At 44.6% G+C, this 16,194-nt stretch overlaps 1 protein-coding gene and 1 long non-coding RNA gene across 9 annotated transcripts in view; one reads left to right on the forward strand and one right to left on the reverse strand.

The window, feature by feature from the left end:
* The window catches only part of ST8SIA5 (ST8 alpha-N-acetyl-neuraminide alpha-2,8-sialyltransferase 5), a 989,793-nt gene that overhangs the window by 502,017 nt on the left and 471,582 nt on the right, over positions 1-16,194 (forward strand). The window lies entirely within an intron of this gene.
* LOC137531529 (uncharacterized) overlaps positions 1-16,194 on the reverse strand; it is a 296,668-nt gene that overhangs the window by 275,256 nt on the left and 5,218 nt on the right. The gene's annotated exons all lie outside the window — the stretch shown is intronic.

Below are 16,194 nucleotides of genomic sequence, written 5' to 3' on the forward strand. Positions count from 1 at the left end.
GCCAGTGTTTTGTTTGTAAACACTGCCTAAAACTGTTCATTACAAGCCAGGATTGCAGCAGGGAGTGGCAGAAACAGCACAGAGGGGCCCAGGGGAACATAAGGAATAGAATGGTATGCTTTTTATCGTAAGAATATTAGAGTACAGATTCTCTTTAAAGGGGCATACATTTGAAATCGCCGCCGGTAGACTTGGGCGCAGGATACAGCCAGTATGTGGCTGATCCTGCTTCTGCACAAGTCCCGGCCGTGTTAATTACTATTCCCCCTCCAGGCATGGATAGTGGGGGAATGATATAATTCGGCTTCCAGCGATTGTAGGAGGCTGAATTATTGTGTTTTTAAAGCCTTCAGCTCCGTCTTCTGACGGCGCCGACGTTACTCACTGAGTGCCACTATAACTGTAATTCCTATTACAGTCTATGGTGGCGCCGGCTGCGCCCAAATCTAGCAGTGCTGAAAAGCACTGCTCCGTTGAAGGGAACCTGAACCGAGTAAAATTATTTAAAATAAACACAAACACATGATGTACCGGGAAAATGTATTCTAACAATCCTTTCTAGTTCTGACAAGATTTTGTCAGAATTGAAATACATCAGTTGCTATCAGTTATAACTGAAAGGACAACTGATGTGCAAGGTAATGTTCATGTTTCCCTATGGCTCAAGTGGACGATATTACAGTTTAACAGTGTGCTGACCAGAAGTTGTAACAGAGTCATCGCCATTTTTAAAATGTAAAACTAGCATTCCACCGATCACAGTGGAGAAACAGGACGCGGGAGAGGAGAAAGAGATACGGGAGGTATGTATGACTTGTATATTTTTATTTTGACTATTAATTTTCAGTTCAGGTTTGCTTTAAAGTAAACCTGAGACAAATTAAACACAATGATGTATACTTTCCTGGGGCTTCCTCCAACCCCCTGTAGTTGGTGACCTACTGCGGTGTGCATCCGCTCCCCTCTGTTCCTCTGCTCTCAGCCCCGGTAGTTAAAGGACCACTATCGCAAAAATTGTAAAATTTAAAATACATGTAAACATGTACAATTAAGAAGTACATTGCTTTTAGAGTAAAATGAGCCATAAATTACTTTTTTCCTATGTTGCTGTCACTTACAGTAGGTAGTAGAAATCTGACATTACCGACAGGTTTTGGACTAGCCCATCACCTCATAGGGGGGTTCTCAGGGTTTTCTTTATTTTTAAAAGCACTTGGTGAATAGCAGTTGCTCCGTCCAAATGCCAAAAAAGCGTACAGCGAGCAGGGAGGCTGGCCAGGATCTTTGTATAAATCCTTCTCAAGGAGTGTCTTTATAAAAAATAAAGGCCATGCTGAGAATCCCCTATGGAGAGATGGACTAGTCCAAAACCTGTTGGTAATGTCAGATTTCTACTACCTACTGTAAGTGGCAGCAACATAGGAGAAAAGTCATGTATGACTCATTTTAATCTAAAAGAAACATACTTCTTATTTGTATGTATTTACTTATATTTTAAAGGGAACCTAAACTGAGAGGGCTATGGATGTTTCCTTTTAAACAATACCAGTTACTTGGCAGTCCTGCTGATCTCTTTGGCTGCAGCAGTGGCTGAATCACACACCTGAAACAAGCATGCAGCTAATCCAGTCTGACTTCAGTCAGAGCACCTGATCTGCATGCTTGTTCAGGGGCTGTGGATAAAAGTGTTAGAGCCACAGGATCAGCGGGAGAGTCAGGCAACTAGTAATATTTTAAAAGGAAAAATCCATATCCTTCTCAGTTTAGGTTCCCTTTAAATTTTACAGTTTTTTGCCATAGTGGTTCTTTAAGGATTACTCCGCATGTGCATCCCTGGCCACGTGGCTCCATGGTCGGCACGCCTGTAGCATTCTGCACCTGCGTAGTTAGTTAAGGCTTGTAACTGCGCAGGCGCAGAATGCTTACGGACGTGGGAATGCGACAAAGGAGGCGCACAGCCAGGGTCGCAAATTAGCAATAGTCCCCAAGTGGCTCAGTTGTGGATTTTACTGAGCTGACGGACCGCACGGTTTATGCAGTTGAGGAACAAGAAAAGTAGAGGCACTGTTGCAGCAAAATGAGGTACCTTTAATCTACGGTATAGTGACACAGCGGGGTATACAGTGGGGATGAGGGAGTGCCTGACAGCTGTTTCGCTAAAAAAGCTTCTTCAGAGACAAAGTATAAGGAACCTCTGAAGAAGCTTTTTTAGTGAAACAGCTGTCAGGCACTCCCTCACCCCCACTGTATACCCCGCTGTGTCACTATACCGTGGATTAAAGGTACCTCATTTTGCTGCAACAGTGACTCTGCTTTTCTTGTTCTTCAATTACAATTGTGCATTCTTGAGTGCACGCTGCAGTATGGAATGCGCAATCCAGTGAACCCAGTACCCATCTACCCGCACCTAGTGCCAGTCTTTCTCTCTCAATTACGGTTTATGCAGTAATGCAAATCTATGGCAACACATTCAGTGTAAACAGAGCACAGTGCGACGCGCATGCGCAGATCGACGGAAATCTCGGTGACGTGTTTCCTCTCCAACAATGTCGTCTAAGGCCTAGGTTCTCAACGTGTGGTACGCGTACCCCAGGGGGTACTTCTGATGGTTCCAGGGGGTACTCGGGCTTGATATACTTAACCAAGAATACAAATTTAAAGTTTTAGAAAATGATAAAAGTTTTAGAAAATGATAAATCTTATCTAAACAACACCAAATGAGTATTGTAGCTAAGTAAAAGCAATAGTAAATGCTTGAAAATGGTTTAGAACCAATTATCATGTACTACGATGAAATATATATTTGTCAAGGGGTACTTGTGATAATGTTTACTATGCTAGGGGGTACTTGGAGAGTACAGGGTTTTAAAAGGGGTGCATACCAATAAAATGTTGAGAAACACTGGTCTAAGGGCAGTGTTAGGGAGTCTTGCCCATGGTTTTCCTCACTGAACTTACTGCTGGCTTACTGAACAGGAAGAGCCGAGATCCGAACCCTGGTCTCCTACGTGAGAGGCAGAGCCCTTAACAATTTCACTATCCAGCCTTCTTAGAGCATCATCATTCCCCAGGCAACCTAGGCAGGTGCCTGGGGCCTAGTGGGTGTTAAGGGGACGACCAGCATCCTTCTCTGACCTCTTGTCACTTCATCTTAACAAAAGGGGGCCCCAAATCGACTACCTTGCCTAGAGCCCCATTACATTTTATTCCATTTCCGCTCTGATCAGATTCGGTCAGAGAGGCATCTACCTGATGGTGGATCTAGTGGCAGATCCAGAGGAGAGGTGTATGGGCAATTAAGAAAAAATAGTGGAATTCATTCTTAAATCGTATCTCATTAACCACTTTGAATCCCTTGCTACGCTTATCTACTCCCCACAAAACTTCATCTGAAGCTCAGGGGAGTAGATAGGCGTACTTGTGGTAAACAGTGTGCTGTATGCCCAATAAGCTATCTGATTATGTATATAGGGTATCATTTAAACCGTGACAAGTGAGAGAATAGATTTTGTGTTGTTTGACAACTGAGGGCTAAGTCATGTGATTTTTTTTTTACCGGAAAACTGAATGAAAAGCAATACAACTGTTGTTTTCATGTACTCTATACCCCTAAATAAATACTTGCCAGTGACAGCATTGAAAAGAGAATACATAGTTACCCTAGGGCCTTATGCTGGGAATACACGGTTCGTTTTTGCCTTCGTTTAAACCTTCGTTTCGATTGTGCCTTTTGTCCTTTTCGATCCCGAAATAATCAGTCATACGGTTAATATCACCACCCACGGTTTAGTTTTTTTTTCCGATTCTGATGGTTTCGTTTTTCCAATGATCGAAGGCTGCAAAGAAACGAAACGAAAATCCCTTTTTACAGGGACGGACTAGCAAAAACGAATGTATAATCGATCTGAACAGCCATCAAGCCTACCAATGGCTCGATTAGATGGATAAAGAGAGATAATATCAAACATGTTCGATCACTAGTCGTTCGTTTTTGGGGTCTATTAATCGAAACTATAATGAGATTATGACTATTTTCACATACGTTTTCAACACTCGATTCGTTTACCGAACGAATCGAAGGTTTAAACGAAGGCAAAAACGAACCGTGTATTCCCAGCATAAGCTTTTAAAATATGTATGCCATGAGAGTGTATTACTGTTAATCATGAAGATAAGGGCTTTTAATTACTGATAGAGTACAATGAGAAAACAAAAAACACAAACCAGAAACTAATATATTATCGCCATACATTGTACTAGGAACATTATTTAAATGTTGAGATAACCAGGACAAATTAGCAAATACAATGTGTGGGTTTTACCTATGGTAACATTGTTTATTTGAAAACTGTAGTGGATGGAAATGGAGAAATAGTGTATTTTTTCTTTTTTTTTCCTCATTTTTCCCTTTAAAATGCACAGATAATAACATAATTACTAAAAGCAAATATCACCCTCACAAAGCATAATTTGTGGCAAAAAAACAAGATATAGATCATTTACATCTGATGAGTAGCAATAAAGTTATTGGTGAATGAATGGGAGGAGCGCTGAAATGTGAAAATTGCTCTGGTTTTTAAGCAAAAAACCCTGTGGTGCTGAAGTCTCTCCTTGCCTATTTGTTTTGTCTTAACTACAAAATAACCTTTCAGCACGTCCCAAGCCAGGGAAGAAGAAAATAAAAAATCAACTGCAATAGGTTGTTTCTGTCTATCTTCACTTTGATATGTGGATTGTGGAAGGATTAGATTGTGAGCTCCTCTGAGGACAGTCAGTGACATGACTATGTACTCTGTAAAGTGCTGCAGAAGAGGTCAGTGCTATAGAAATACAGAATAATAATAATATGGTAGAACATTATTAGAATATGACTATGGTAGGATTAGATTGTGAGTTCCTCTGAGGACAGTCAGTGACATGACTATGTACTCTGTATAGTGCTGCAGAAGATGTCAGTGCTATATAAATACATAATAATAATAATAATATGGTAGGACATTAGACTATGACTATGGTGGGATTAGATTGTGAGCTCATCTGAGGGCAGTTAGTGACATAACTATGTACTCTGTATAGTGCTGCAGAAGATGTCAGTGCTATATAAATACATAATAATAATATGGTAGGACGTTAGGCTATGGCTATGGTGGGATTAGATTGAGAGCCCCTCTGAGGACAGTCAGTGACATGACGATGTACTCTGTATAGTGCTGCAGAAGATGTCAGTGCTATATTAATACATAATAATAATAATATGGTAGGACATTAGACTATGACTATGGTGGGATTAGATTGTGAGCTCATCTGAGGGCAGTTAGTGACATAACTATGTACTTTGTATAGTGCTGCAGAAGATGTCAGTGCTATATAAATACATAATAATAATAATATGGTAGGACATTAGACTATGACTATGGTGGGATTAGATTGTGAGCTCATCTGAGGGCAGTTAGTGACATAACTATGTACTCTGTATAGTGCTGCAGAAGATGTCAGTGCTATATAAATACATAATAATAATATGGTAGGACGTTAGGCTATGGCTATGGTGGGATTAGATTGAGAGCCCCTCTGAGGACAGTCAGTGACATGACGATGTACTCTGTATAGTGCTGCAGAAGATGTCAGTGCTATATTAATACATAATAATAATATGGTAGGACATTAGACTATGACTATGGTGGGATTAGATTGTGAGCCCCTCTGAGGACAGGCAGTGACATGACTATGTACTCTGTACAGTGCTGCAGGAGATGTCAGTGCTATATAAATACATAATAATAACATGGTAGGACATTAGACTATGACTATGGTGGGATTAGATTGAGAGCTCCTCTGGGGACAGTCAGTGACATGACTATGTACTCTGTAATGTGCTGCAGAAGATGTCAGTGCTATATACAGTAAAAACATAATAATAGCTATTTAAATGCATAATAATATTATGGTAGGACATTAGGCTGTGACTATGGTAGGAGCTGGATTGTGAGCTCCTCTGAGCAGTTAGTGCCATGACTATGGAACGGGGCTTTCATTCTGTCTTTGTTCCCATTAAAGATCTTTCCCTCTCGGTCATGCCTGAAACAGGAAGTATGATAAGAGAAAATGCCTCCAACAAATATTGACACAGAAATAAAAAATATATTACATAACTGTGATGATTTGCTCAGCTGCCTGTGCAGGCAGGCAGCTTTTTGACCATTGTTTTGATTTGCATGCTTCAGGACTCTGGAAAGAAGAGCTTCTGTCAGTTTTGCAGCTTGTGCTTGCAGAGGAATTTGCATACGTTGTCATGCAAATTGCCTGGCCACATTCATTGGAGGCGTGTACTATAAGTACTATGTCTTTCCCACAATGCTTCTCTGTTCATAAGGATTTCGTCCTATGTAACACTCCTGGTGGGGTGTCAGCCTTGCTCTCTGTTTGAACATCAGCTTAGAGTAATTCCTGAATCTGCGCTAGGCAGATTTCCCTAGTGCAGTTAGGATTGTATTATCTGTATTGCCTGTTCTGTCTTGTCTTGCCTGTTGCCATTGTCCTGTCCCTATGGTGGTTGACAGGAAATGGTTCTGATCTCTGTTCTTGTAGTATAGCTGGTGCAGCGGTTGCTACCAGCTATCTCTTCTGTTCTGTCTCCTGGGATCGCACTAGCTACTTTTTGCTAGCGCTGGGGATCCTTCTGTTCTGTCGCCTGGGATCGCGCTAGCTACTTTTCGCTAGCGCTGGGGATCCTTCTGTTCTGTCTCCTGGAATCGCGCTAGCTACTTTTCGCTAGCACTGGGGATCCTTCTGTTCTGCTACTCTGTACCTGGATCGCGCTAGCCACTTTTCGCTAGTGCTGTGGATCCTATCTCTCGCTTGTCCCTGTTTTCGTGTGTCTGTCTTATCTGCTACGACCGCTTGCTGGAGGCTCGGTGAGGTAACCGTTAAGCAAGCGGTCGCGTCCTCTGTTTCATGTTTGTCTGTCGATGGTTAGTTAGGCGTGCTTGTCTCTATTGTGCTTATCACGTGGAGACCGCGCATAACCGCGTGCACTGTTGCGAATGAGTGCGGTGTTCGCGGTTAGCTAGCGTTTGTTGTTTTCCGCATCTTCTCATTGTATTATTTACTGTGCCTTTGCTACCCTCGTATTCTGTCCTGATCTGCCTTGTGTCACGTCTGGCGATCGCACCTCTCGCGATCGCGTTCCTATTTCATATCTGCTGTTGTGTGTGCGCGGTCGCGGGGTGGCGACTGGATTGGCGCACACACATACAACCTGTCCCTTTGCTCGTTCTCATTCGCAATCGCCTCTCTTGCGATTGAGCTCTGGGCTTCGTACAATTCCTGTCTGGCATTTGTGGAGGTACAGAGGATTGGTTCCTCTGCACTCCCCAGCGCCATCTGCCGACAGGAATTTCCCTCTACAGGTGCGTAGCACCTTTTGCTGGGTGCCTGCAATTACACGCTTGTGGAGGATTTCCGCCGTGTCAGCGCACGAGTTGTGCGCTGATCACAGAGAAAGTTCCACAATCGTTACAGTATGAACAGCCCAACCCAAAACTCCAGTGTAGACGGAATTTCCGATTTGTACGATTTTGTCGAATATGGCTCTTGTACCTTTAAGAGATTTAAAAAACTTGAACCTGAATCAGCAGACGAATTTTTGTCTGAGTGTACAAAACTGTTAGCGAACCCTGAATTCCAATGCACCCCAGTGTCTACCTGGGCCCCCCAAATGGTTTACATTCTGTTGGGGGGCGAAATGTCAATGTGGGCTTATGATGTGTTAGATCATACCACCCTGAGTCAAAGACCCCTAGAATTCTTGGCCTTTTTAATTCACAATTGGCTGAGATTACCTCAATTACCATACCCCCTTAACGAGTTGTTGTCAGCAGCTCAATCAGCTGTTCCATCTACTCTTTCATCCATAAAGCAGCCATCCAAAGCCTCTATGTCTAAACGTAAAAGATCTAGGAAGGCTTCCCAGCGGAAAGATCCGTTGCCCCTAGCAACCACAAATAAAGAGGTTATTTCTGTCAAGTCTGAAATGGGCAAAACCATGCAGTATGCTAATGATGTTTATAATGCATCTGCTGATCAGTTTCTAGGTTTTTTGCCCCAATCCAAAGCTTATGTGGATCCTGCTATAGGTAGGATCGCACACTACATTAAAGCAGTTAAAAAATCTGTTCTTGTTCCTGAACTCCACCCCTATGGAGATTATTTGGATACTGGCCTGTTTGAATCCCCATTTGATTCCTGGGATATTGGGGCCTTGCTGGAAGAATTCAATTTTGATTGGAAAGCCTTTTGCGATTTTTACATCGCAAAAAGCGAAGATGTCTTGAATGCTTGTCTCGATTCTATGTACCTTCTGATTGATTCCGATGAATGTGACAAGGATGATGTGGATCTGGTGATCTATGTATGGCAAACGATTTTGGATAAGTTGCACACACACCAACCAATTGATTCCAATAAAGAGACATCGTTGTCGGATGATTGTTCCTGCCTTTCTGGGGTAAAGCATGAGAGTCTTGACTTTGTGCAATCTGAAATGAATGAGTGTGCCGCTGTGGTTGGTTCCTGTGCGAATCCTGAAGGATTCTCTTCTGACAGTGTGCAGTTTGAATCTGTGCGATCTGATGCCTGTTTCTCGGATGTTCCTGCAGATTGTGATCGGCATGAGTCTGCCGGTTTCCTCAAGGATGTGTGGGATCCTTTGTCAGTTAGAAACAGATCTTTGAGATCTTCCGTCTGTGACCCTGCTATGGGGAAAATTTTTCGACTATGCAGCGTCAAAAGTAAAATTTTTATGCCTTATAAAGTTTATCCTGTTGATGTCTCTGTCTCACCCTGTTCACACCTGTAAGGGCCCGTTGCATGGGGGCAGTTGCTCCAGGTTTTCTGTCCTAGATGCCTTGCTGTCTGCTCCGCAGATCGCGGAGGTTTGCGCTATAGAAGCGTCAGTTTCACAACCTAAAGTGAATTTTGATTCGCAGGTTTTGCGTTCTGATTCCTCGGATTCGACATTGTTAGCCGAATCTAAGAGTGAGACAGCGCTTCGGTTTTGCGAATCTGATGCTGAACCTTCTTTGCCTTGTTCAGAGACGCTTTCTCTGAATCTGCCCTGTACCATGAATAAAAACATGATCTCCACTTGCACTGACATTTGTGAGTCCCTTTCTTGTTTTGAGAAAAATGCTGATTCTGCACCCTGTACTCTGGATGAGTTAATATTGCCTTGTACAATGTCTCCTGCAGTGCCCCTAGAGGCTCGTCTAGGTATTGCTGCTATACTCACCTGTTTTTCTGCAGTTTTGGAGTTGCAAGCTAGTTTGACTGCTACGCAGAATTCGGGGTGCAGTGAGATTAAAGTTGGGGAGTCAGTGTGTGTTCTAGTAGATATTCCTGTACATTCCGCTCATGATGATGAGGTCCAGTCTCAGTTTATAGTGGAACCTTCCCTGGGACATTTGCCCTGTCCACAAAATAAAGTTCTAGTTTTGCCCTGTAACATGGATAGTTCAGAATCCTTCTCAGAAAACTTGAAAAATTATGTTCCTGAAGTTTTGTCTGATGTTCTGGAGGTCTCCGAGTTCCTCCCAAAGGGAGCAGAACTTGTAGGAGATGTCTCCTGCCCCCCAAGTCCTTTTGAGGTGTTGCCCACTTCAGTAGGCATTGCTGTTGTGCTGACTACCTTTGCAGCTCTGGTGGAGCTTCACTCATATGTAGTCAATGATGATATTGCAGTCACAGAAATTTCTGAATTTGAGTCCGAGTCTTCTTTTGAAAGTCCAGTGCTTGAGACCATTGCTCGTGATGATTCTCTGCCCGGTCCTGGTTTTGGTTTCCTCGTGTCGGACTCTGAGGTTGGCAGTTCCCCGACATGTCCTCAGGTTTCTCCTGTGCTGGTGTACCCCAGTGTGCTCTGTGACCCAGAAAGCTCAAGTGTGCCTCGGTTACCAGCGTACTCAGATGCTTCCTCGGTGGAGACATGCTCTGATATGGCCTGCCTGCTTGCATGCCCAGAAGTGGTCCCTGAAAGTCTTGATCTTGATGGGGATCCTCGTAATTCTGAATCCGGAATTGTCATTGGTTCCATGGGGGTTCTTGGTAATTCTCCATGTGAGCCTGGTGATTGTTCTGCCCTCTTGGGATCTCTGTGGAGCTTCAAAAGGTTCTGGGAGATTCCGGGAGAAATTTTGCTTGGTACCCTGGATAAGATCAACGGTGGCTTTTGTGTTGTAAGGGACACTTCGAACAGGTATTGTGGCAGGTTTGGTATTTTCGGATGCTCCTTGGAAGGTGGTGGGTATTGTCTGGAGGGTGTCGATGGCTTCTTCTCTGGCGTTCACAGTCCTGATGGGTGTTATACTGAGACTGGTAGTACTGATGGGCATGTTTCGGTGGCTTCTGTTTCCGATGAGGTCGGTTTCGGGTGGACTGACTCTGGAATTGGACCTTGTCGGGCTGTCCTGACCTTCATGAGTCTTCAGTTTGAGTCTGTTGCTAATAGCAGTTTTGAGGGTCGTCTGGGAATCGACCCTGGAGGGGGGGGGGGGGGTACTGTGATGATTTGCTCAGCTGCCTGTGCAGGCAGGCAGCTTTTTGACCATTGTTTTGATTTGCATGCTGCAAGACTCTGGAAAGAAGAGCTTCTGTCAGTTTTGCAGCTTGTGCTTGCAGAGGAATTTGCATACGTTGTCATGCAAATTGCCTGGCCACATTCATTGGAGGCGTGTACTATAAGTACTATGTCTTTCCCACAATGCTTCGCTGTTCATAAGGATTTCGTCCTATGTAACACTCCTGGTGGGGTGTCAGCCTTGCTCTCTGTTTGAACATCAGCTTAGAGTAATTCCTGAATCTGCGCTAGGCAGATTTCCCTAGTGCAGTTAGGATTGTATTATCTGTATTGCCTGTTCTGTCTTGTCTTGCCTGTTGCCATTGTCCTGTCCCTATGGTGGTTGACAGGAAATGGTTCTGATCTCTGTTCTTGGAGTATAGCTGGTGCAGCGGTTGCTACCAGCTATCTCTTCTGTTCTGTCTCCTGGGATCGCACTAGCTACTTTTTGCTAGCGCTGGGGATCCTTCTGTTCTGTCGCCTGGGATAGCGCTAGCTACTTTTCGCTAGCGCTGGGGATCCTTCTGTTCTGTCTCCTGGGATCGCGCTAGCTACTTTTCGCTAGCGCTGGGGATCCTTCTGTTCTGTCTCCTGGGATCGCGCTAGCTACTTTTCGCTAGCACTGGGGATCCTTCTGTTCTGCTACTCTGTACCTGGATCGCGCTAGCCACTTTTCGCTAGTGCTGTGGATCCTATCTCTCGCTTGTCCCTGTTTTCGTGTGTCTGTCTTATCTGCTACGACCGCTTGCTGGAGGCTCGGTGAGGTAACCGTTAAGCAAGCGTTCGCGTCCTCTGTTTCATGTTTGTCTGTCGATGGTTAGTTAGGCGTGCTTGTCTCTATTGTGCTTATCACGTGGAGACCGCGCATAACCGTGTGCACTGTTGCGAATGAGTGCGGTGTTCGCGGTTAGCTAGCGTTTGTTGTTTTCCGCATCTTCTCATTGTATTATTTACTGTGCCTTTGCTACCCTCGTATTCTGTCCTGATCTGCCTTGTGTCACGTCTGGCGATCGCACCTCTCGCGATCGCGTTCCTATTTCATATCTGCTGTTGTGTGTGCGCGGTCGCGGGGTGGCGACTGGATTGGCGCACACACATACAACCTGTCCCTTTGCTCGTTCTCATTCGCAATCGCCTCTCTTGCGATTGCGTTCTGCGCTTCGTACAATTCCTGTCTGGCATTTGTGGAGGTACAGAGGATTGGTTCCTCTGCACTCCCCAGCGCCATCTGCCGACAGGAATTTCCCTCTACAGGTGCGTAGCACCTTTTGCTGGGTGCCTGCAATTACACGCTTGTGGAGGATTTCCGCCGTGTCAGCGCACGCGTTGTGCGCTGATCACAGAGAAAGTTCCACAATCGTTACAATAACCTTAAAAAAAGACCGTATGGCGTTACTGCAGCGGCAGTAGTTCAAACAACTTTGTTAGATGATACCAAAAACCAAAAATCCTCCCAGGAGATTGTCACTGAATTACTATTAAAAGGATAGAATATCTTAAGGTGCAATAAAAATGCTACTACTAAACAAAAATAACCTATGGGCTTTTAAGTCAAACACAGACCACTAGCATATTAGGCGAGTCCAGAGGCTTTCCCCCGTCCCCCTCTGCCTCACCGTTCTAGCCCTGGCACCCCCTAGACCTCCTTCACAAGAGCTTGTCGACAGGAGCCAGTGGCACTGCGCAGGAGCAAGAAGGCTCCGAGCTACGGCGTAGATGCAAGATGGCCTGCACCTGCACAATGTGGCTGCGCTTGTTTATAGAGGGGAGGAGCTTCTTTCCACCATGGTAAGTATATAACTTTTCCCTTTTGTAAGGTTACAGGTTTGCTTTAAGCTTCTGTCTCCTGTGAACTGTCCTGAGCAATGGGCAGCCCTCCTGCTGTATCTGGAGGCTGCAGATCACTGACACATCTGACACTCTCAGCCAAATATGACACCATAAAACGCTGTCATTACGTGTGGGTGAGAGTGGAAAATGCAGCTTCTGCTTTATCGCCAGCAGATCACTATTTGAAGATTTACTGAGCTGATAGTATTGATAAGCAATACAGATAACAGGAGACCTTTGGTAGAGTACATTTTTATATGTTCCAGGGATAAACTGTACCAGCAAGCTATGGTATATGCACAAGGGTAACCATCCCGTGACTGGGAGACAGTATCGGTATATCTCTGAAGGGTGCCAGATCGTTATCCAATCCCAAATCTCTGTACAGTACCAAATCTCAGTGAACCTCTGTACAGTACCAAACTTCAGTAAACCTCTACAGAGTACCAAATCTCAGAGAACCTCTGTACAGTGCCAAATCTCAGAGAACCTCTGTACAGTGCCAAATCTCAGTGAACCTCTGTACAGTGCCAAATCTCAGTGAACCTCTACAGAGTACCAAATCTCAGAGAACCTCTGTACAGTGCCAAATCTCAGATAACCTCTGTACAGTGCCAAATCTCAGTGAACCTCTGTACAGTGCCAAATCTCAGAGAACCTCTGTATAGTGCCAAATCTCAGTGAACCTCTGTACAATGCCACATCTCTGGAAACCTGTGTACAGTGCCAAATCTCAGTAAACCTCTGTACAGTACCAAATCTCAGTGAACCTCTGTACAGTACCAAATCTCAGTGAACCTCTGTACAGTGCCAAATCTCAGAGAACCTCTGTACAGTGCCAAATCTCAGTGAACCTCTGTACAGTGCCAAATCTCAGAGAACCTCTGTATAGTGCCAAATCTCAGTGAACCTCTGTACAATGCCACATCTCTGGAAACCTGTGTACAGTACCAAATCTCAGTGAACCTCTGTACAGTGCCAAATCTCAGTGAACCTCTGTACAGTGCCAAATCTCAGAGAACCTCTGTATAGTGCCAAATCTCAGTGAACCTCTGTACAGTACCAAATCTCAGTGAACCTCTTTACAATGCCAAATCCCAGTAAACCTCTGTACAGTACCAAATCTCAGTGAACCTCTTTACAATGCCAAATCCCAGTAAACCTCTATAGAGTACCAAATCTTAGTGAACCTCTGTACAATGCCACATCTCTGGAAACCTGTGTACAGTGCCAAATCTCAGCGAAACTCTGTGCAGTTCCAAATCGCAGTAAATCTCTAGAGAGCACTAAAGCTCAATGATCGTCTATAAGAGCTGAGGCCTAATACTAGTGCTTTTTCTGCATTTGCCGGTCACCATAAGAGGGTGGTACCAAAAATCGACCAGTGTATGGGCCTCTTAAGTTAACCAATAAATGGTATCATCCTGATTCAAAACGCCTTGCTTTTACTGATGGCTGACATGATAACACTCTACTGCTTCTACTATGAAAAAAAAGTTGGTGGGGGTTCTATTCCACTATATGCAGGCTCAAAATGCATACAGCAACTACTGAGTTAAATAAAAAGTAAACAGGAACAAGAAACAAAAAGGTTAAGAGCCGCCCTAATAGATGACCTGAGAGAGCAATCTATTGCTAAATGCAAACACAGTTTGTAGAGTAACTAGCTGTGAACACTCTGTGACATGTTTTATCTCTTTGTCATATCCATGTAATTGCGGACAATAAAGAGATGGTACACGTGATAAGCTTGTCATATCTTGATTTCATCCCGTCACTGGCATGGTGTTATATACCTGGGCTTGTCCCACGCCTTTGTCATTCTTTAGGAGGGTCCTTCCTGCAGAGAGGCCGGGAATGTAGAGTGCAGGAGATCCCTCTAGTGGCCACAGGAAGGAAAGCTTTTATTCAGGTCTGTAGAATACCCAAGCAGCTCAGGGTGACCCAGAACCACTAGGGAAGTATTGAGGACCAGTGGTTTATACCCCCCTAGTGACCAGACGATTTTTTTACATTTCAGCACTTCGCCACTCTAACGATTTATTGCATGGTAATACGACTTAGCACCCAAATGAATTTTACCTCCTTTTCTAATACAGCTTTCTTTTGGTTGTCTCTGATTGCTGCTGCAATTGTTTTTATATTATTAATTTTGATTAAAATATATAATTTTTTTTCCGATAAAAAAACAGATTTCTTTTTATTGTGAACTGTTGGGAGTGTTAAGTGACCAGGCTGTCCCCTGTACAGCATTGCGCTACTTTGCAGCGCTGTACAAATCTAAATTGCTTTTTGTTTTTTTAATTCAGCCTGCCAGCTCCGATCGTGGCTGGCAGGCTGATCATGAATCCATGCTCTGTGTCTCAGCAGGGAAGAGCGAGTGCATGTTCCCTGCTAATCCCACCCACCGCACTTTGCCGCCAATCTACATATACACAGAGGTAGATAGTGCTTGCTTGGCAGTTGGAAAGAGCTGTTGTTTCCCACAATGCAATGAGGTTGCAAACTGTCAGGACCATGGGTATGACATCACACTGTGGGAGGGGTTTAACACAATATTAGCCATACAGACCCCCCTGATGATCCGTTTGTTAAAAGGAAAAGATTTCTCATGGGAAAGGGGGTATCAGCTACTGATTGGGATGCAGTTCAATCCTTGGTTATGGTGAGCAACTGTAGCTTCCCACAATGCATCACTTCTGAATATGCATATTATCTCTTTATACCCCTGTAAGCCAGGCTTACATCCAGAACCGCTGATGTATGGCAAGCCTATAGCTAATACATTTTACAGAGCCCCATCAGCCCCACATGCTGATGGCCTGTTTTGATCCTCATCAGTACATGGCAGGGGTTGATATGGCTGTATGGGACAGGGGCTTGGACCAGAACAACAGAGTAACCAAGCAGCTCAGGGTGATCCAGAACCACCAGGGCTTCTCCAGCAATGCTCAGTGACCAATTCGGCCACTGGCAATAGCCGGTGTCCAAATTACGTGTCCCCCTGAGATGCTATAACTCGGAGGGGGAATTGTATTGAGCACGGGCAGGAGATTGGCTGCAGCACGGTGAGCCATCTTTCAGCGGACAAGCATAAATGCTGCACTATTTCCGGTCTCAGGTACACTTGAATGAATTATGGGCAAGCTGGTGAGTGATTAAGGGGCGTTGCTAGGATTCTAAGAGATCCGGGGCACTTCAGCCGGAAAATGGATGTGGCCACGCACCAGAATGTGGGTGTGGCCACGCACCAGAATGTGGGTTTGGTCGTGGGTGGAGCCAAATTTACATGACCTTAACAGTGGTCTAAGTAAGTAGGCCTGCCCAGCAAAATGTTGGGTGAAGCCCTCTCTCTCCATTAATACAAAAATGCAGAATATGTCATAAATAGGCAGTGTCATTTAAAGATAACTAGGCAGAGTTACCTGGCTTCTGGGCTGGCTTTCTGCTGGGTGGGCTGGCCTGTTGCCAGGTTGTCTGGCAGTCCCCCCATAGCATTCCCTGACCTTCTATTGGACCCTCTCCTATGCTCCCACAGACATCCCATTCAGGAATCACAGCTCCCAGCATGCCCTCATAGAAGAACCACAGCTCCCTGCATACCCCTTATTAAGGCCTCACAGCTGACTTTGCCTGGGGGACATCAGGGATACCCCAGAATGCCCCAGATCAGATCCGGGCCACTTGCCACTGATTCTTGGGGCTAGCAACGCCCCTGGATTAACCCTACCACTCGCCCATCCTAGCAGCAG

This window comes from Hyperolius riggenbachi, chromosome 1 (assembly GCF_040937935.1).
Source record: "Hyperolius riggenbachi isolate aHypRig1 chromosome 1, aHypRig1.pri, whole genome shotgun sequence".
NCBI classification, from domain to species: Eukaryota; Metazoa; Chordata; class Amphibia; order Anura; family Hyperoliidae; genus Hyperolius; species Hyperolius riggenbachi.